At 42.1% G+C, this 23,130-nt stretch overlaps 1 pseudogene; it reads left to right on the plus strand.

The window, feature by feature from the left end:
• Nucleotides 1-19,561: 19,561 nt before the first annotated feature.
• LOC112838366 (annexin A1 pseudogene) lies at nt 19,562-21,014 on the plus strand (annotated as a pseudogene).
• The last annotated feature ends 2,116 nt before the right edge of the window (nt 21,015-23,130 follow it).

Raw genomic sequence — 23,130 nt, forward strand, 5'->3', positions numbered from 1 at the left:
GCTAGGGGACCATCACCACCGCCCAGAAGAACCGATTATTTTTAATATACACGAACTTTGCTTTCATGACTCTGATGTCATTATAAATATCCAGCATTATGTGGTGTTGTGATATTACTCATGGGGACAAACACAGTGTTTAGGGCTGTGTACCCCATATATTAGACAACCTCCGGCTGCTAAGATATTGAAGTCTTGAGATAGCATTTCTAATTGCGTTTGTTTTTGTTGTTCCTTGTCTTTTGCCCCTGGGGGTGCGAGCAACCATTCGCTTGTGTCTGCTCTTTCCTAACATAGGGCAGGGAAAGCCAATAATCACACTTGGTAACTACCACGTACACATCCTGTGAATGGACCTCGTGGTGTGTATTTTTGTGCTTTGGAAAACATTTTTGCTTCTTTCAGGTTCTTAACTTTGTCTTGGATTGTGTGATTGGCATATATCTGACCTGTAAGTAAGGGAAGACTCTGATTCTTGTGAATCTTGGTTGCCTGAAGCTCCCCTTCACATCAAAAGGCAAAATGCAATAATAACATCTGGAAGCCTAGTCCCCACTGCGAAAGCAAAAGAGAAAATTCAATTAAGGAGACAGAAAAATTTAAGCAAAACTCCCTTGTAGGTTATTATCATTTCCTGCCATAGAAATAAAAGACAGATTCTTCCTATATTGCTCTCCGTTTGTCTCGACCATACATTTTTACTTAGGAAATTATTCCTCCTAAATATAGTAAGCAGAGAAATAAACTTTGGCCAGAAACTACAAATTTAGAGCAACCAGGAATCAGGCAATCCCGGAAAGGATAAATCAGGTGGGGAGGTGATGTTTTCAAATCCTTATTTCCTTTCTGCTTCAGTGTTTGCTGGGTGGATGAGTGAGTACTATCTCTGAAAGGATCTGCTACAGGTATTTTATTTTGGTTTTTCAGTTAAATCAGTGGTTCTCAACTGTGGGTGATTTTGCCCACAGGGGACATTTGGCAAGGTCTGGAGACATTTTTGGTTGTCACAACTGGGGAGGTTTGTGCTACTGGCATATCTAGTGGGTAGAGGCCAGGGAGACTGCTAAACATCGGACAATGCACAGGACAGTTCCCATAGCAGAAAGTTATCCAGCCCCAATATATATTTCTATGTAATAGATATATTTCTATGTAACTATGGATATATATATAGGTATAGATAGTGAGAGAATTACATCACACACACACACAAACACAAATACATCCTATTGGTTCTGTTTCTCTGAAGAACTCTAACACTCACTAGTTTGTAAGAAAAAAAATTTGAAGACAATTTAAATTCCCAACATTATTGGTGCCAACAAGTTAAAAGCACCACATTCATATAATGGAATTTAAAATATTCATTAAAATGAATAATTATGTTTATGTCTTTCCACTTGAACAGCTCTTGGAAACAAAATGTTGAACATACAAAATAGTCTTAATGTATACAACAAGATGCCACTTATGTAAATTTTTTGAAAAATATAAAACAATACTATCCTTTTATTGTGGAAAATATAAGTGTAATGAAAATATAAAAATGTGATCTGGAAGGATATATAGTAAATTAGTCAGAGTTGTGGGTCTGTGGAGGGAGAGAATGAGGAAGGCAGAGCATAAGTAATGGGACTAAGAAGGGGCAAAAGTCAACTTCTGTTTTATCAGTAATGTTTAATAAAAAATTACCTGGAGCATATGAAAAGATGTTAACATGTGTTCTTTCTAGATGGTGCTTGGAGAGGGTTGAATTATGCAACCACCCCCAAAGAAAAACAGACATTCACCCAGAACCTGTCAATGTGACATTATTTGGAAAGAGAGTCTTTGCAGATGCAATTGAGTTAAAGATCTTGAGATGAGATCATCCTGGATTAGGGTGGGCCCTAAATCCAATGACAAGTTCTTACCATCACAGACTTCAATTCTACTTCCAAAATTCTGGAACTATCATCCAAAAATATGTTGATATATCCGAGAGAGAATGAAGACATCATCAAAAGTATGAAGATTAGATCTGATTTTTACAGTGGCACCTAACCAATTCTTGTCCTTCTTGGTGTGGAACAAGACTCTAATTTTGGCATTAGAATACAGTCTCAAAAGCTTCCCACCTGCCCCCTGGCCCTCTCTTCCTCACCCTGGTAATCTCGGAAGTCACGTGCTCCAGATGGCATAGCTACAAGATGGAAGCCTGGATCCCTGCACACCTTTGGGAAGAGAGCTGACCCGAAAGCTGCTTGATCTGGATTTTGATAAGCACAAAGTAGACTCTGGGGTTGTTTCTGCAGCATGAGCTGTTCTCCTGACTGATACAAGACCCAGAAGCATCAGTCTCATTATTTAGCCATTGACCTCCTTGAACATCAGCATTTACAGGTCCTTCCATCACCATAGTTCCATTAATTATTATAGCTCAGTTAGTTCTCTTTAGGATTATTGAACCACTAGTAAATATGCATCAAAATCAACGTATAGTCTCTTCCACTGGGATTTCACAAAAACCACTTAATGGCCGAATAGTTTACCCCCCTCATCTAACTCAGAAAAGCATATTGTGATTAGAACACTCTTTGCACAATAATAAAAACAAAGCAGGTTTATGGATTGTGCTGGATATCCAGTGTGGTTAAGCCACTCAACTTTGAGTTCTGACTGGCACAGGTTTGTTTATTTAGACACTTTTCAAAAAGGGGGGGATAGGCCGTGTGCTGATACAAGGTGTGTATATGTGCCTGTGTTTGTTTGTTACCATTAAGCCTTGCTTAGTCTTAATTTTTCCTGGCCAAAAATTGGCCTTTTTCTATAGACTTCTCTCACACAAGACATCTCACATGGGATAGAGATGTGCCACAGACTTTGAAGCTCAGAAGACCTGGGCTCAAATCCTGACATTTACCAGTTGTGTGTGCTTGAAGAACTCACTGAACTTCTTGATTTCCTCACGTAGAAAATGGGCTAATAGTATTGCCTTGTGGCATGTCATGAGTATTAAAAATCCTTAACAGAAAGCTTGTCCAGTCTAAGCCCAGTTTGAATGGTAGCTCTTACTGTGGTCCTAATGACCAGCAGGAAATTCCCAAAGGTCCCTTGCCTCCGAGATCAAGAAAGAATGCAGGATACGCTCATGGCTCTCCTCCACCACATCCATGGAATCCTGCCCCCTAGAGGCAGAAGGCATAATATTCCCTGACTTGGAAACTGATCAAGTTGACATGGGGTAGATTGAGGACCGTTTAGGAAGAGCTGATGAGGCACAGAAATTAGAAACAAGCCTTTACAGAGGTGGAGTAGCAGACACTATGGGTTGGGAGTGCGGAAACTCTGCCGTCAGGAAGGCACTTCTCCTCACACGAAACAGAGGCACACCCAGTTAGACAAATCTGAAGACCAAAAGCCACCGCTTCGACTCAATTCAATGTGCTGTGACCAGTTTTCAAGTAGGAATAACCTGGTATTAACAAGCTTGTCTTAAAATTAAAGCAGAATACAGATGTCTTGAAGGATATTCATTAAAATGTTTCTGCTTATCCCTGAATGGTGGGTCTTGAGATGACTTTTCACACTTTATTTTACAAAACCTATAAAGCCATTTTCACCGAGAACAACAACAACAAAAATAGTGAAAATGCAGAGGAGCTACCCAGGGCTCTAAGTCAGAGAACTGACTTCAAATCCCAAATCTACCACCACTACCTGGGGCCCTGAGTGAGTCACAGAGAACCACTGCGGGCCTCAGTTTCCACATCTGCAGGGTGGGGATAATAGTAGCTACCTCCTAGGATTATTTGAAGCTTAAAATGGATAACTTATGATATGCAAAACATCTAGACTAGGGCTCAGAAAGTGGTAAATTTCTAACCCCCTGAAACAACTTGTTGGGGTAAGTCATTTCTCATGGAAGATGTTGACTTTATTGGAGACTGACCATCCCCTCCATCACAGGTTTCCCCAGGAAAATCAGAGATGGGGAACTTTCTACCTCATCATGTCCTAAGGCCTCCAAGACACTGGCAGGGGGAGGAAGGAGTAGGGGAAGGGACTGTGGAAAGCACAGCTGTGGAAATCAGAGGCTAATGTCAGCGTCCACCCACTCAGATTGCAGTCATCACAGCCAAACTGAGATTCAGCTCCCAGAGAAGGTATGTGAAGCGACAGCCACTCTGCAGACCCCCACGCAGGCGACCCCACCCCAGCACTGGCCATACTGCCTACAGAGGCCCCAAGCCAGAGGCAGCAGGGACTCAAACCCATCTCTCTTTTAACTTGGCATCCTGGAGCTTTTGAACAGATCACACCAATGTGTGTGACAAAAATAGGCGGGCAATACCCGGCTCTGCTAGGGGCTCGTTGTTGAGGGATGACGTCAGGGAGAGCGGAGACCAGGAGCTCGGGCTCAGCCCAGGACCCTCCACCTTACAGTGTCTCCTCTCCTCCTGCCCCTCTTTCCATCCGTGGCAATCCATCTTTTTCCAAAAGTTGGCAGGTTAGCTGGAGACAAATCCCGCTGGCCAGCTTTTCTGTCTTTTCCATCTTTAGGTTAGATTTCTCGTGAGGGCTGGTAATCCAGTCTCGGCTCATCAATAACTTCATCAGCAAATCCTTCCTGATCATCCTCGCCTCCTTCCCCTGCTCAGCGAAGCCGAGAATAGACCCGGATGCCCCAGGGGCTCCAGATCCTCTTCCTCCCAGGGTCTCCATCTTTCTCTCCTTGTTTTAATCCTCTGCTCACTGTTTACCACTGCAATGAGCATGCAGTTGTTTTATTGTGACATCAACCATTCTCGGGGACTTTTCTCAGGACTTGCAATTTTGTAGCAGAGAGGGATTTTCTCTCCGAGGTAGAATGATGGTCTTGTTTTTAAAGGGGCGCCTGGGTGGCTCAATCAGTTAAGCGTCTGCCTTCAGCTCAGGTCATGGTCCCAGGGTCCTGGGATCGAGCCCCGCATCGGGCTCCCTGCTCAGCGGGGAGCCTGCTTCTCCCTCTCCTCCCCGCTTGTGCTCTCTCTTGCTGTCTCTGTCTCTCTCTCTCAAATAAACAAATAAAATCTTTAAAAAAATAAAATAACAATAACAATAAACTGAAAAAATAAGTAATTCTGAAGCTATTTGGCCCAGGGCACTCATGTGTCTAGAGAAGCATTTCTCTTATTTCTAATTTGCCCCTTTCCTTAGCCAAATGTGCACACTGTTGTGGCCTTCGTGACAGTGGTTCGTGGCCTTCCTCTAAGGCTCCTGAATGTGTGCTCAAAAAGGGTCTCCTGCCTGCCCCTCCAGGCCCTGACTTCTCAAACCTCCCTCCGCTCCCGCATACAGGGTGCTATAGCGAGGTGAAGAATAAGCCGAGGAGACCTTCCTGACCCAGCATCTTACCTGCAGCCTGAGGCCACAGCCTGCTCCACTCTGAATTGCAAGGAGAAGGGCAGACAGGCCTCGCTGCTCTGGACGCCTCTCCCCTCTCAGCTGGCAGGAACACTTGTGAGATAAAGGCGACATCCTTTCGAGGTTGTGTGGACATGCACGCTCACTTCTCCAGGTGCACACTCATCTGGTTTTTCTCAGGAAGCCAGCAAAGTATAGCAACGGGACCTGGTGTTGGAGGGCTGCGGGGCTTCGCTCCAGCTCTTGTAGGCATCTCATTGGGCATGTAACCCTGAACACCTGACCTTCAGTTTCTTCCTCTGTACAGCGGTGAACACAACGCCTACATTGCTAGAATGGTGGAAGAACCGTCTAAAATAAATGCGGTACTAACCAGCATGTTTGACGAACCAGGAGCAGAGCACCTGCTGACTCCCCCGGCTCATTGTTTCCCTTGGACTCCAAGAACTGTGTCATTTTTATCAGGCATCTTTATTTTTATTGCTATCTTACCAACATGCTCCTGTCTGATTTGCCCCATTAATGATTTACCCCTTTCCCGGTGTCCTGGTACACCATATGTTATCATTTCTTTCAGCTGTCCTTATAAAAAGGCTCCATCTCCATAACCTCCACCCTGTTCAGGGCCCTCTCTCAGGTCTCAGGGTTCACAGTGTCTGCCCCAGCGTCCCCAGTCCCTGCTCAGGGGCTCATTTGCATCAGTTCCCTAAACAATGAGGAGCTCATTCAGCTCCCTGTAGATTGAGGCAGACTGAGCCAGGCCTTCCGTTGCCAGTCACAGTGCTGGACCGAGAACAAGGACTGATTCAGGCCCAGCAGGTCTTGGCTTGGAATGTTTTGATTGCTAGTGTCCAAAGTTGGTCTTCCCTCTATCTTTTATGGGAACAAATTCATGCATGCGCCCCACTGGACAGAGCTGTTTTCCCGGCTTGCTGTGGACACGTGTCGCCCTGCTGCTAACCCCCACCCCCCCAGCCCTGGCCGGTACCTTTGCCACCAGGGCCCTACTCTCAGCAGATTTCTTTCCAGATGTCCACCTGCGTTCTTCCATCAGACCACCTTACACTTCGCAGGGGTTGCTCTCCTTGCTCGTTAATGCTTCTGAGAGCCTTCTCTGAAGCAGCTGGGGGCGGGGGGAGGGGTGGAATCTGCGGAGGAATGGCGCTTTATAAATCAAAAAATAATAATGGAGTGTACGCTAAGCACTGCAGGCTGGAAAAGGTCTGCAACCCCAAAGGGCGAGGGAAAAACGGGGCGCGCGGCTAGTGAATGACGACACTGCCCTCTGGTGGCCATCCTTAGCCAGAGCCCAGAAAGGCCGCAAGGCCCGGAACAGGCAGCTTTGGGTTTCTACACAATGCAGATGAGCTTTCCCACTAATCCCATAGAAACTAAACCATAATCGGGCAATGAATAGAATTCCCTGGGAAGCATTAAATCCAGGAGGAAGCACAGTAGAAAAATCTCATTTTTGTATGGTTTGAATTTTATTTTTTTTGGTCCCCAGATAGTGAGCCGAATTTCTGAATAGTTCAGGGCTCACCAAAGAAGCCCAGACTTTCTAGGGTATTTTACAATGTTGCTTTTCATAAACAAAATATTTAAGCCATTGCCATCCTGTTATTGAGCGTTACTATTGGCCAAAAATTCTTGTGAAACTCTCTGAAAGGAATGAAAGTTTGTGCTTCTTTTGCATTAAGTAAAAATGCCAGTTTTCATGTTTAATGTGCCCAGATTCTGAACGTCATATACAAACGCAGAATTTTGGTTCTCCCCAAGCCAGAAATCTGGCTTCTGCACTCATCCACACACCCCTTGAGAATGGCGTGTTTGAAGTTGAACGTCTACGCCAAGTTGGATGAAGTTTGTCTTTAACAGCGCATTTCGTTAAGGTTTCAACCACTTGCTGTAAATGTGTCCAGTCTAGACTGAGGGAGCTGTTGGAGCATGCGTGGAAATCAGGATGGAGTAGCGTAGCCCAAGAAGGCATCTTCCTCTTGGCATCTCCACCCCCTAGGTGTGCAATCTCGAAGCCTGGACTCTATTTCTTCATAACTGGAAGATCCTAGTGTTTTCATTCTACTGCCATAAGTGTGTGGGAAAGAGATGAATAAGATGGATTTTTATAAAGCACTTTGAGCTTCTTCCAAGGGACATTACCTTCAGTAAAGTAGAAAAGAATAGACTCACATTTATATATGATGCTCTGAAGTTGGAAGTTCTCAGAACATCGTAGATCAAATCTACCCCACCCAAAAAGATACAAACTTCAGGGAAACATGAAAGTGGTCTTGTATATATTTATTTTATGGTGCTTGAGTGCCTGATGAATAGAAATATTGGCTGAAGAAAGTGTTGTGTTTTCTAATAGAGTTATAAGATCACAGTTAGGAAAACTAAAACCCAAACAAACACAAAAAGAATTAAGCAAAGGCCCAAACTGTGCTGTGTGAAGTGGGTGCCATTCCCACCATGGATCCTAGCGAGGCCCCACCAGTATGGAGGAGAGATCAATGACCGTGACTGGAGGTTGGAGTGACTCCGTGAAGCATTTGCACAGTGGCGGGGTCCCCAAATGAAGAGGGAAATGATCTCCACATTGAGAGAGCTCATTTTCCACTGACTTTAGAGCTGCCTTCTTTTTTAAAAAGCGGTAGAAAATACACCGACATAAGATCTATCATCTTAACCATGTTTAGGTGTACAGCCCAATGGTTGTGCGACCACCGTCCAACCACAGGATCCTTTTAATCTTGCAAAACTGAAACTCTGTACCCATTAAACAGTAACTCTTCATTCCCACCCGCCCCCAGGCCCTGGCAGCCCCCATTCTACTTTCCATCTCTATGAATGTGACGCCTCTAGGGACTCCATATGAGTGGGATCATCTAGTTTTTGTCCTTTTGTGACTGGGCTTGTTTCACTGAGCATCATGTCCTCGAAATTCATCCATTGTCTGGCATGTGTCAGAATTATCTTTTTACGCCTGAGGAATATTCCATATATACGTAGGCACCCCATTTTGTTTATCCATTCCTTTGCCAGTGGACCCTTGGGATGCTTCCACTTATTGGTTATTGTGAATAATGTTGCTGTGAACATGGGATACAAATATCCCATCAAGTCCTTGCTTTCAATTCTTTCAGGTGGATACCCAAAAGTGGAATTGCTGGATTATATAGTAAGAGTAGATTTAATTTTTTTGAGGAGACATCACACTATTTTCCATAACAGTTGCACCATTATACATTCCCACCATTCTCCACATCCTCACCAATACGCTTTTCTGGTTTTTTGACAGAAGCCGTCCTGAGGAATGTGAAGTGGTAGAGCTGCTTTCTTGTGATTAATGTGATCGTGACACTCCCTGGGAGTCTTACAGAAAGGTGATTTCTGCTCATTCTTAGACAAGAAAGTTATTTAGGGGATGTAGTTAGCCAAGATCTACTCAGATTTATGATGGAACTTACCCTCCATGGGGCTTCTCCATTTCTCCTGCCCCACCCTCCCCCACCTCCTCTCCCTCCCCACCTAACGGTACATTGAGAATTGGTGGAGGGAGGGAGGAAGGATACTCAAGACGTGAGGAATCTTGGAGCCCATGTGACCCAATGCCTGGGTGGCATCCGGAGGGCAGCAACAACCAGACTAAACCTCACAGCCGCCTCGCATGGCCCAGACACACTAAACTCATTAGTCTTGAGGTCCGGTGTCCAGTGGCCGCCTGGTTGGCTGGGGCTGTAAGCTGACGGGCAACCACATGGTGGTTTCCAAGGGAGCCTGGGAAAAGGGAGGGACCCCAGATTATAAGGGAACAAGACCCTGATAGACAAAAATGACCAAGCGGGAAGCCACTGTGGCCCTGACCAGGTCTGGGAATGAATTGGGATGGAAAGTCATCTAAATATAGCCTGTTTATAGCCAATGATCTGACTTCCTCGGGTGCTGCTTGTGCGACGCTTGGTGACTGTAGTACAACTGTTCTGTTTAGGTCACTTTTATCACTGGCTTTTTATTTGTACTTGAAATAACTTTACTGTAGGTAGCAGAGAATTATAACCCCAGACTATTGCTGTGGTTAGAAGACAGGCACAGACAAGCATTTCAAGAGAAAGCTTAATTTAGTGTTGAGCCTATTTTGGTGTTTGAATATTTAAAACAAGATAAAAATAATCTGAAGGGATCACCTCTCTTTTCACATCTCAACATTCATCTTCCTTACTCAGTTTCCTACTGAAAAGTCCATCTTAACTCCTAATTCACGCAGAGTGACAAATACAAACCTCAGTTATGGACCCCTTTCAAGGGCCTGTCAATGGGAACTCCAGGACCAAGGATCCTGTAAGCATGGGAACTGTCTTCTTAGGGACAGTGTGGAATTCCAGATGTGGTTAGAGCTTCCCCATCTGTAAACCATAAGAGTGGACTCAGTAAAAACCGCTGAGTAATAAACTGAGTAATGTTACTCAGTGAAAGACCAAGTTACTCAGTAAAAAAAGAAAAAAGAAACAATCCCATTCCTTCAGGCAATGAGCAGTCCCCAACCTTGCTACCTCAGAGAATCTCCTGGGGAGATTTTGAAGAGCCCAGTGCCCGGGCTGCACCCCAGACACACTGGAAAGGATGGGTGTGCTCAGAATGGAGCCCGGGCAGCAGAAGTTAGCTGATTCTCAGGGGCACACGAGGTGCATGACCACTGCCTGGCAAATGGGTGGTCCCGGAGCATTCCAGAGCCGATATGATTGTGCAGGTGGGGAACTGCAGCCACAACACATTTCAAAAGGAAATAATGGACCAAAGATTCTTTGATTTGGGGCAGTGAGGAGCTGACCTCTGAGAGAATCGTGACTTTTTAGACAGTTTGCAAGTAAAGAAAAGCACAGCAAAGACCCGACACCAATACAGAGTGGAGACTTGTGAGCCCCCTTCACCCAAATACGTCCCTCCTCCATCCTCATTTAAAAAATCCTCTTGGGGCACCTGGGTGACTCAGTCGGTTAGGCGTCTGCCTTCAGCTGGGGTCATGATCCCTGGGGTCCTTGCTCAGCGGGGATTGTGCTTCTCCCTCTCCCTCTGCCCCCCCCCCTTTGCTTGTGTGCTCTCTCTCAAATAAAAAAAAAATTAAATTAAATTTTAAAAAAATCCTCTCAGTGTATGGATTTAATTAATTTGCTCCAAAGAGTAAATGACCACAGAGAACCAAAGTGATGCCGTTGGCTGGAGCCCTTGAACTTGATCCTTCCTCCCCACGACCCCAACACACAGGCGCGCATGCGCATCCACACCCACACAAACACGCGAGCTCACATGCCCACACGCACACAAGCGTATGCACACACACATGCTTACATACACGTGCCCACACATGCGCACTAATCACTACTTTATGAATCTCCGTCTTTCTTCAAATCTTAGAAGATCAGGGAGTTCTTTTGCCTTTTAAAAACCTCTTTCCCTAAGTTTTGCTAATTCCCAGGGCCCTTCGCCTACACTTGTCCTAAAAATAAATCTCTAAGTCTTTTCGGTTTTAGAGAATTTCATTTTTAAAAAGAGCGAAGTAGACAAGGTTATAGAGATAACAAGCGAAGACGGTAACAGAATGTTAAAAATGTAGAAAATTCTGGAACCATGGTTCCAACACTCCTAATTGCCTTTTGTAGGAGATCTGAAACATTCTCCTACCTCTGGCTTCTATCTGTTTTTCCCAGTGGCTGGCTGGGGAAACCCAAGAGCTTCGGGTCTTTGCTTTTATTCCTGGGAGTAAAATATACACCCCATCCCCCTCCAACGCTCCTCACTCAGTCCTGAAGGACTCCTGTCACTAGACCCCCTTTTTAGCATCTCTGCCAGCTGACATATACTAGGCATTTACTCCCACCAGGCTCTAAGCCCTAAGTTCAAAGACCATCTCTACCAGGGGAGAAAGTATTTGGGGCATCAAGGAACGGGGGAGGGAAAATTGAGGGACATGGGTTCTTTAAGACCTGCTCCCCAGAACGTGGGAAGATAAATGGAAGGCTTCCTTCTTGCAAAACCCCAAATGGGCCAAGTTAGTGGAGGGGAATACTTCAGAGCAAAATAACTTTCAGCACTTACTAATCAAGCATGTGACATTGCCATTTATTAGATCTAGTAGAAATGGTTAGAGGTGCAACAGCTAAAAAGAACAAAATATTTGACAAATGCTGAATAGCGGATGTCAGCTATTCATGTCAAAATATGACAAATATTAATGTCAAAATGTGCCACCAGCTTGTCAAAACTTCAGGTTACTAATTTATCTGCAAGGCCCTTTAATAACAGTTGTCCCAGGCACTTGAGAGCCTGTGGCCTAGTGAAGAATGCACTGTTCTAGGAAGCCTTGCTCCCAGTTCTGCTGAAGTAACTTAGATCAGTCATGCAGCCACTCAAGACCTCAGATCTTTACTTATAAATTCCTGGTAATAACATCTGCCTAGGCTCGGTGTGTCCCCTAAGAACATTTGAGCATGTTGTTTAGCAGCAATAGTATTTGGACAATAAGCACATAAAAAGGAGTTCAACATTGCTATTCACCAGGGAAATGCAAATGGAAACCACTTGGAGGTGACACTACACTGCTGCTGGAATGGCTGAAACAAACAAGGCTGACCACATGTTAGTGAGGATGGGAGCAGCTAGAACTCTTATGCACTACTGGTGGGGATGCCAAATGGTACAACCACTCTGGAATCCCATGTGCAGTATGGTACTTACACATGACCCAGCAATCCCATGCCTGAGTATTTACCCAAGGAGATGAACCATATGTCCACACAAAGACCCAAATGCCAACATCCATGGCAGCATTATTCAGATAACAAAGACCTGGAAACAAATGCCCTTCAGTTGCTAAATGAATAAAGAATGTCCAGAATATTCATAGGATAAAAACTGCTGGGCAATAGAAAGGAACTAAATATTTTTTTTGAAAGGAACAAAATATTAACACAAGCAGCAACATGAAGGGAGCTCAAAATGTTCTGCTAAGTGAAGGAAGTTGACTTCCTTCACAAAAAACTACATATCGCTTGATTCCGTGTATATAAGAGTGCACAAAAGGCAAAACTATAGTGACATAAAGGTATCAGTAGTTGTCAGGGGTTGGGATCAGGAAAGGGGAATAAATGTAAAGGGACACAAGGACAATTTTAGGGTAAATGGGAAAGTTCCATATCTTTATTGTGGTGATGGCTGCTGTATCAAATTACCAAAATTCATCACACTGTACTCTACCGTGTGTATGATATATACAGTGTGGACACTTAAAAATGCCCAAATTTTATTGTATGTAAATAATGCCTCATTAAAGCTAAAAAAAATTAAGTTCCCCATGCAACATCCATTTTAATACTATCATTATGGCATTATCCTTAGGGCAGGCAAGTGTCTGCTGGTTCCCATCACGGCCAGTATCACCCACTTATGGAGCTGTTGGCCGAGTTTAGGGATCAGCCTCGGTTCAACTCTACCACCCCTGCACATTCTAAAGGGACAACTGTTTCTTTCATTGGCCCACAGGGCAATTGCAATGTGAGAAGTTTCTGTTTTCAGCAGGAGAAGCAAACAAGTGCAGAAGTAAAGTATGCCATCCTTTGGGACAGAGCTTGGGGAACAGAGGCTGGTGGCAGAGAGGCTTCCAGATACGCCTTGCTATTCTCAGGAAGCCCTGACCTCTACATAGGGTGGTGGAGCCTTACAGAGAGAGATGGTGCAGGCTGCACTGAAGGGCAGGTCCTGGGTAAGAAAGAATCCTGGAGGAGGTCTCAAATCCAGTGCAAGAACATGTAGTAGGGCAAAGCATTCATAAGAAGCAACATTCAGGCTCCCATAGTGTGTAAACCAAATACAGGGCCATCAATTCATTCAAATAACCAAGTGGGTATTTATTTAAATAAACGGAGCTTCTCTTTCACTTTATTGAGTAGTGGAGAATCAGCTGTAATGACCTAGCCAATTGGTCACTTTGTTCCCAAGGATACTCAACCTTAAGGATGTTGGGATGGCATCTGTTTTAGTTTGAGTTATTTTGAAAGCAGAGCCTGAGACACGAGTTTGAATGCAGGTAGTTTATAGAGAAAGTAATCCCAGAAAGCAGAGTGAAGAATGGAGAGAGGAAGACCAAAAGGGAAGAAAAGTCCACAAGATTGTGTTGTTGGCTAACGCAGCAGGCAACTGGGCTTGGCTCCCTTGCGGATTCTGAGGAACTGTGAAGAATGTGTCTCAACATCCTCTCTCCGGAGGACAGGAAGTTGGGGATTTCTCATTGACTTCCAATTCCCATAGGTTGAGGGTCCCCAGGGGGGTTTTACTCCAGGGCTGTGCCCAGACACAGCAGCTTTCTCTGGGTTAGGGAGAGTCCTGCAGCTGAAAAGGAGCAAGCCAGCTGGAGCACACATTTGCACGAACTTGGAACAACCCACTGCAGCTGCACTGAACTTAGGTGAGTTGAGGGGTGTGGTGCCAGAGAGTAAAAGAGTGGGGTAGGCAGTTCACTCTGTGAGATGCGTTGGGTGCCACTTCAGTGTTGCTCAGAGGCGAGAAGGTGAATTTGGAGAGCTTCCCAAGCTGCCACTGGCCTTCCGATTGCCCAATAAATGTTGTGGGTCTCCCTGACTGGAAAAATCGGAGATGGGAGATTGTTGGCGCGCAGCCCTCATCCTAAAACTCAGACTAAGCCATCACACAAATATGTGGGAAGGTTTAATGGTTTCACTTTAAAGGCATCTAATTCCTTCAAGGCAAGCCGAGGGCTCACTTCCTACCCGGTGCCTTGCACTTGCAATGAAGGCTCCAGATCTAAATGGAAGACAAGATGCATTGGGGATAATCTGATACCCTAGCCTTATTCCTGGGGTAGGTGGACAGAATATGCACATGTGTAAAATGAGCTCCAGAGGTGACCAGATACTTTCCAAATGGCCTGGGGGATTATCTGTGCTGTTTGAACTTTTCTTTGGAGACAAGGGATGATCGGCAGGTTTCTACCATTTTTGAAATATCAGCTGAATGTGCCCAGCCTGTTCTATGGAGGTCACTTCACCCTGAAGCTTTGAGAAAATGTCTCTAATTCTCAAAAAAGCTCACATCTTGGAACAAAACTCTTGTCCTCCCAAAAGAAGAGACCCAATCCCCAAGCAATTCACAGATGGGAAATCAGAAGGCAAGAGGAGGGATTTCAGATAAGCTCTTAATAACGAAAACTTTTATTGGCAATGCTGTTTCCCTGCATCGCAAATTTCCAGGACCTGGCTAAACACTTTGGGTAACTGAGAGACCAGCCTATCCCCAGAGTGTATTTGACACTCAATAAAAAAAAACTGCACTAATTTAAACAATTCCAGAATGGCTGACAAATATGAACAAAGCTTTAGACTAAAGAGTAAAAATGTAATGGAGCATTTTCATTTTGAATGGCCAGATTGACTCTAAAACAAAGATGGTGGATAAGAGCATCTAGTGATTCAAGCTCATAGACATGTTTACAATGAATAATTATCTGGTAAATACTGACCTAGCCTAAGAAGAAGGCTGGGATATCAGATTATCCAAAATGTGCTTCCTTGTCTTCCACTTCGATTTATGTCCTTTCATGGCAGGTGCTGCAAAGCAGCATGTGGGAAGCTCTAAGTGTGTGTGTCTGTGTGTGTGTGTGTGTGTGTGTGTGTGTGTGTGTGTGTAGGTGTGTATGAATTCATAGAGAATAGGAAATAATACCAGTGAGCATAAGCATAAGGAGAGTTTCTTTATGATATCGTAAGTGCCACATATGTGCTGACTTCCTTTATGACCACAGCTACCATTGCTGCAATCCTATGGGTCAAAGGAACATCTCCTCAGTAACCCCTAATGAGGAGATGCATTTTTCACAAGGGAGAGAATTTCAAGCTTTTTTCAAATGGGCTCCTTTACGTGTTTCTACCCTAACCCAATGATTTAGTGCCATCCTCACCAGACTAATAACCCAGGTAGTCAGGACATGCCTGTGAACAGGCATTAGAGGCAATGTGATAGACTGTTTCACTGTGGCTTTTGGTTTAGTGTATACCCCAACTTGGCCACTGAATGACCTTCGACAAGTTACCTAGCTATAGAAGACTCCATTTCCTTATATGGAAAATTGGTATTATAGAAGGACACAACATTTCACACAGACTGTTATGGAGATTAAATTAGATAATGAGGGTAAATCTCTTAGCACAGTGCTAGGCACAAAATATCCACTCAGTTGATGATGATAACTATGAACATGGTATGCCAGATAACTTTTCATGCACATAAGCACCAATGCTTGAATCCCTCCTTGATTTGTCTCCGTCGTGGGGCCAGTCTGCTTCTTTGGGCAGCACACTGGAACTTCATTTTAAAATGGTACATGAAAGCATAAAATTTAATAACACTAATATTCCATGGGTTATATCCAGGGGAGTACAGCCATAAGGGAGTTCGTGTAGTTTTGCCTGCAAGAATATCCCATGGAATGGATCCCATATACAGTGTTATTAGGATACTAGTGAATATTTTATTTTATGACACAAGCTGAGAAGTTTCCAGTTTGTATCACAAACTTCTTTGGGTTTACAGCTAAAACAGTGTTTAGGGAAATTATTAGCACTAATTATTAGCACTAATGGTATTGTGATAGTTTCACAGGTATATACATATGTCAAAACTTATCAAAGTATAGGCTTTAAGTTTATGAAATTTATTGTACGTCAATTATGTAAATGAAGCTACTAAAATGAGTATATTAACTATTTTCTATATAAATTGCCTATATGCACCTTTCAATGAAGAATGCATATAGATTTTTGTAACTCTCTTCTTTTTATTCAGCTTATATTTATTAAAGTCTAATTTTACATCTCTTGGGTCTAATGAAAAATCAGGGTCTGCATTTTTAATGTTTTTCTATTTTATTTTGTTAGTAATTTTTCATTGTACTTCACAAAAGTATCAGTTTGAAATGGATTGAAAATTAAAACAAACAATCCAAAACACCTGGTGTTTTTGACCTGTAGATTGAGAGACACTATTCTCACATAATTCCTCTCTATTAATCAGGATTGGATCACAATGTCATGCCCTGGCCGTAAGAGAGTCTGGGAAAGAAAGAGGAGCAACCAACTTTTATCACATCTGAGGTCACAAATATCAAAATGGGTGTGGCCCAGAAGGGTGTAGTAAGGACCTCTGAATATCCACTGCTCCATTAAAAAACAAACAATAAAACAAAACAAACTGGCAAAAAATATCCAAATCAACATTTTTAGAACTCTAGAAATTAATCAAAGGCTTGCAACAATCTGAGGAATATTTGAATATCTTAAGTACAGTCAGTTTTGCAGCATTTTAACTTGCCCTATTCTCATTCCCTCCTCCCCAGCTCTGCGGTAGTCTTGAAAAACAGCAGCTTAGCAGTCATGAGGGGATGTATGGTGCATTTGAAATGCCTCAAAGAGTTTCATCCTGAGAGCATTGTCAGTATTATACCTGTCTGGTGGCTTCCTGAGAAATCCCCATTTTCAGGGCTTGCTGTTATTTGACCTGACTTAGATCTTGTTCAGTGGGAGAGGCCTTATCCCCAGGGCAATTGTCAAAAATGACCAATGACAATTGTTTAACATCTTAGCTGCCTCAGTTGGCATTACCAGTTGGGGTAATGAGACTGACCAAAAACTTAGAAGAAAGATCAGGAGAATGAGATATTCATAGGGGATTTGGAAAAACTCTGACATATTTTAGGGGATTTAGAAAGCCATGCACATGTACAGGGCTATGTACACGGCTAGGAAAAAACTGAAAAGACCCTAATCTATCACCTCTGACTGACCTTGAGGCCCTGTGCAAGCAGGAAGTGAAGGCTAAGGCAGAGCTCTAAGATGCTGTTGCATTGAAGAAGTGCCCTAATACTTAGAGACAGTCCCTCAGCAAAAGGTGTTAAACATAAGTGTTTAAAGCATTTATAAAAATCACTGTCTAATTATGAATTCATGACTAAACTTACACTGAGTAGAGACTTCAGTGGCCACTTCATGGAAGGGAATACAGATTTTACAAAATTAGTCCAAGAATGTGATTAAACAAGATCATCATCATCAACAACAACAACAAAAACAACAAAAGAGCAACAATGGCAAACCATAAGGAGAGAAGAATTTTATTTCTAGAGTAACCATATTATTTAAAATGTCCAATTTTCAACAATAAAAAATATGAGACACTGAAATAAAAAGGAAGTATGGTACATAGAAAGGAATAAAAGTAATCAATAGAAATCATCCACGAAAAAGCCAAATTTGGGGACTTATTAAAAATACTTTTAAATAGCGCATGGGTGCGTCAGTTGGTTAAATGCCAACTCTTGGCTTTAGCTCAGGTCATGATCTTGAGGTCATGGGATCAAGCCCCACATGGGGCTCTGTGCTCAGTGTGGAGTCTGCTTCAGATTCTTTCTCCCTCTCCCTCTGCTCCCCTCTGCTCTCTCTCTCTCTCTCAAATAAATAAATAAAATCTTTTTTTAAAAAAATAAAAATAATAAATAAATACATAGCTATTACAAATTTATGCAAAAAACTAAAGGAAATCATGTCTAAAGAATTAAAGGAACATATGAAAATAGTGTCTCACCAAACAGAAAATATCAATAAGAGATACAGATAGAAGGACGCCTGGGTGGTTTAGTCGGTTAACCTTCCAACTTTTTATTTCAACTCAGGTCATGATTGCAGGGTCGTGAGACTGAGCTCCACACTCAGTGCAGAGTTGCTTAAGATTCTCTCTCCCTCTGCCCCTCCCCCCACTTGTGCTCTTTCTCTCTCTCTCTCAAAAAAAAAAAAACATGAGATATCGATAGGGATGGAAATTATTTTTAAAAATTAGTAATTCTGGGGCACCTGGCTGGCTCAGTCATTAAGCATCTGCTTCGGCTCAGGTCGTGGTCCCGGGGTCCTGAGATCAAGCCCCGCATCAGGCTCCCTGCTCCATGGGAAGCCTGCTTCTCCCTCTCCCACTCCCTCTGCTTATGTTCCCTCTCTTGCTCTCTCTCTGTCAAATAAATAAAAAAAATTTTTTAAATAAATAAATAAAAATAAAAATTAGTAATTCTATGGTTAAAAAGTTACAACTGAATTGAACATTTCACTAGAGGGGCTCAATAGCAGATTTAATTTGTAGAGGTAAGAATCAGTTAATGTGAAAATAGATTAAGTTAATTATCCAGTCTGAGGCAAGAAAAAAAAAAGAATGAAGAAAAATAAGCAGAGCCTCAGACAGCTGTGGGACACCATCAAGCATGCCATCATATACTCAGTGGGAGTCCCAGAAGAAAAGTTGGGGGGGTAAAGAGAAATATATTTGAAGGAATAATGACCAAACACTTCCCAAATTTGATGAAAAACATCAAGATGATAAACAGACTTCAGGTAGAATAAACTAAAAGGGGTCCACACCTAACAACCTTATAGTCAAACTGCCAGAAGACAATCTTGACAATAGCAAGAGAAAACAACTTATCATGTACAAGTGATCCTCAATAAGGTTAACAGTTGACTTCTTGTCAGAAACCATAGAGACCAGGGAGCAGTGGAATGGTGTATTCAAAGTGCTGAAGGAAAAATACTGTCAGTCAAGAATTCTATATATAGTAAACTATACTTCAAAAATAAAGGAAAAGCAATTCCAAGATAAACAGAAATTGAGAGAATGCATTGATATCCAACCTTCCCTACAAGAAATAGTAAAAGAAAACCATTTGTATGCCAATGAAGTAAAATAAATACCTCAGTAAAGTAGTTTAAATAATATGAATCATTCAGGGGGTGCCTGGGTCGCTCATTAGCTTAAGCATCTGCCTTCAGCTCAGGTCATGATCTCAGGGTCCTGGGATCGAGCCCTGCATCAGGGAGCCTGCTTCTCCCTCTCCCTCTGCTGCTCCTCCTGCTTGTGCTCTCTCTCTCTCTCAAATAAATAAAGTCTTTAAATAATAATAATAATAATATGAATCATTCAGGCTAACATAAAGGACAACAGATAGTAACTTAAATCCATATGAAGAGAGAAAGAGCACCAATAAAAGTACACAGGTAGATATAACATCTTTTATCTGATCTGAAAGACACTGCATAGAGCAATAATTATAAAACTACATTGATGGGCCCCTTTCAAACTCTATAAAATCAGAAGCACAACGCTTCAGTTCTAGTGGGAAACGTTCAGAGGAGAACCTCTCTTTAGTGCTTTGGAAGAAGGTGGGGAAAAAGGATACTTCTTTAAAAATGGCAATGGTATCAGAATTCCTCAAACAGGCCTGGTTTATTGAAAATGAAGAGCAGGAATACATTAAAACTGTGAAAGGATCCAAAGGTGGTCCTGGGTCAGCAGTGAGCCCCTATCCTACCTTCAATCCATCTTCGGATGTTGCTGCCTTGCATAACGCTATAACAGTTAAAGGTGTGGATGAAGCAACCATCATTGACATTCTAACTAAGAGGAACAATGCACAGCGTCAGCAGATCAAAGCAGCCTATCTCCAGGAAAAAGGGAAGCCCCTGGATGAAGCTCTGAAGAAAGCCCTTTCTGGTCACCTCGAGGAAGTTGTTTTGGCTCTATTAAAAACTCCAGCCCAGTTTGATGCTGATGAATTTCGTGCTGCCATGAAGGGCCTTGGAACTGATGAAGACACTCTGGATGAAATTTTGGTATCAAGAACTAACAAAGAAATCAGAGAAATTAACAGAGTCTATAGAGAAGAACTGAAGAGAGATCTAGCTAAAGATATCACCTCAGACACATCTGGAGATTATCGGAATGCTCTGCTTTCTCTGGCTAAGGGTGACCAATCTGAGGATTTTGGCTTGAATGACGACTTGGCTGATTCAGATGCTAGGGCTTTATATGAAGCAGGAGAAAGGAGAAAAGGGACAGATGTGAATGTGTTCATTACCATCCTTACCACCAGAACCTATCCCCATCTTCGCCAAGTGTTTCAGAAGTAGAGCAAGTACAGTAATCACGACATGAACAAAGTCCTGGACCTGGAGGTGAAAGGTGACATTGAGAAATGCCTCACGGCTATCGTGAAGTGTGCCACAAGCAAACCAATGTTCTTTGCCGAGAAGCTTCATCAGGCCATGAAGGGTTCTGGAACTCTTCATAAGACATTGATCAGAATTATGGTTTCCCGTTCTGAAATTGACATGAATGACATCAAAGCATGCTACCAGAAATTGTATGGTGTCTCTCTCTGCCAAGCCATCCTGGATGAAACCAAGGGAGATTATTAAAAAATCCTGGTGGCTCTCTGTGGAGACTAACATTCCTTTGATGATCGCAAGCTTCTTGATCAGAAGATTTTTTAATCGTATCTTTTCATTCCATATCATAGACTTAAACAGGAAAGTTTTCTCAGCAGGATTACAGTCTAGCTAAATGCTTTTTGAAAAATATAGCCTATAAATCATTTTTATATCACAACTCCATATAACAGAAATTTTTTTTAAACTATATTTATCCCAAACTATAAAAGCCTCATAAACAGGCTGTTCTAGTAACATTACCTGAGAAAGATGTTTGTGCAGTAGAAAATAAAATGATTTTGCAGGACAAAAAAAAAAAAAAAACTACATTGATGGGATGATAATATATAAAGATATAATTTATATGATTATAAGAGCACAAAGGAGAGATAAGAATAGAGATAGTTTGTAGCAAAGTTTTATATGCTATTTAAATTAAGTTGGTATTAATGCAAAGCAGATTGTTTTAACTTAACATGCTAATTATAATCCCCAGGAAAATCTCTAAGAAAATAACTCAAAAAACATAGTAAAAAAAGAAGAGATTTAAAATGATACGCTAGAAAATACTGTTTAACACAAAATAAAAGTGATAGAAGAATAGAGGGGCAAAAAGATATGACATATAGAAAACAAAACTTGATCAATAATTACATTAAATGCAATTGGGTTAAATATTCTAATTAAAAGGCAGATATTGGCAGAATTAACTTTTTTAAAAAAGCCACAATCTAACTACATGGTACTAGAAGTGACAAATGCTGGACTCAAAGTTAGTTTGCATGGAAAAAGATATACAATGCAAACAGTAACCCAAAAGACAGCTGGAGTGGCTATACTAACATCAGATAATATAGACTTTAAGACAAAAATTGTTACTAGCAACAAAGAAGGACACTGTTTAAATGATAAAAGAGACAATTCATCAAGAAGTCAAAAATTATAAACATACATGCCTAACAACAGAGCCCCAGAATGCATGAAGCATAAACTTAGAGAATTGAAAGGAAAGGTAGATAATTCACTGTAACAGTTGGAGAGCTCAATATCCTACTTTTAATAATGAATAGAACAACTAGGCAGAAGATCGACATGGAAAGAGAAGAATTGAGAATGTGTGAACCAACTGCACCTAACAAATGTGTATAGAACACCTGTTACTGAACTGAGCCCTTGGGCTCTCCAAACAATGGAAATTGACAAGACGCCAAACAGGAGTTCCAAGCGAGGCTTTATTGGGGCTTATGCTCAAGCACAAGGGAGACAGCACGAGGAAAAGTCCTTCAGGCTGGCCCCTGAGGAGAGGTGCGGGAGAGCTTTAAAGAGGCCCAGATGGGAAAAGGGTGACGTTTAAGCATGTAGAGGTGGAGATTTCTTGGCTCCTGTGCACTTAAAGGTCATGCTTCTTCATGTATTGCATGTCTAATTGGCATGTTAATCTCCACCCTTGGGTGTGATCTTTAGTATTATATCAAAGGGACATGTCAGTGAAAGGTCAATGCTGCGGTCCACCTTGGCACAGATGGGGGTTTGGTCCTGTCTCCAGTCTTCATAGCCGAGTCCCTCCTTTCAGTAAGTCCCTTCCACTTCTGCATTCCCGCAAGATGTACTACTTAAGAGGCACAGAGGTTTAGCTTTTCTTGTTATGGAGACAGCTAAGGAATGCTGGATTTTGCAGTTAGAATTGAGGGAACCTGAGTCCAGTCTCTGCTCTGCTTCACACTCAACCATAGTAGAATATACTTTTTTCTCAAGGGCGTGAAGAACATTCTCCAGGATGGACCATAGATTAGGTCATAAAACAAGGCCTCAATAAATTTGTAAGAAGTTGAACTATACAAAGTATGTTCTCTGATCACAATGGTATGAAGTTAGAAATCAGTAATGGAAGGAAACTCAACAAATATGTGGAAATTAAGAAACACACTCCTAAATAACCAGTAAGTCAAGAAGAAGTCACAAATAAAATTAGAAAATACTTTAAGATGAGTGAAATTAAAACACAACATATCAAAACGTAGGGGATGCAGGGAAAGCAGTGCTTATACCTAATTTATATAACTGTTAACATTTGTATTAGAGATGGATGTGATCACCATCATGGAAGTAACTTGAGAGTTATACCTATTCAATTGTACCAACATATCTCAAAACCCTTTTAGAACTTTTAAGGAATAATTTTTAGGGTATCCGTTATAGTTTTTTAAAAAAGCTTCAGTGATAGCAATTCTTTAAATTTAAAGGTTTTACAGAATTTTTGAAAACAGGCGTCATTTGGAGCCACATTAGTGCATAAAGTGAGTGGTGAGGCTCAACGATTTCACTGTTGCCTAAAGAAGTGATACTGATCTGATGGAGGAGGCATTTTCCAAACAAGACAGTGGGCCATTCCTGAAGAGGAATTCCAAACATGCATGAAGTAAAAAAAAAA

Source organism: Callorhinus ursinus, unplaced genomic scaffold, assembly GCF_003265705.2.
Source record: "Callorhinus ursinus isolate GAN/ISIS: 27379988/994484 unplaced genomic scaffold, GSC_fseal_2.0 scaffold26, whole genome shotgun sequence".
In the NCBI taxonomy this organism is placed as follows: Eukaryota; Metazoa; Chordata; class Mammalia; order Carnivora; family Otariidae; genus Callorhinus; species Callorhinus ursinus.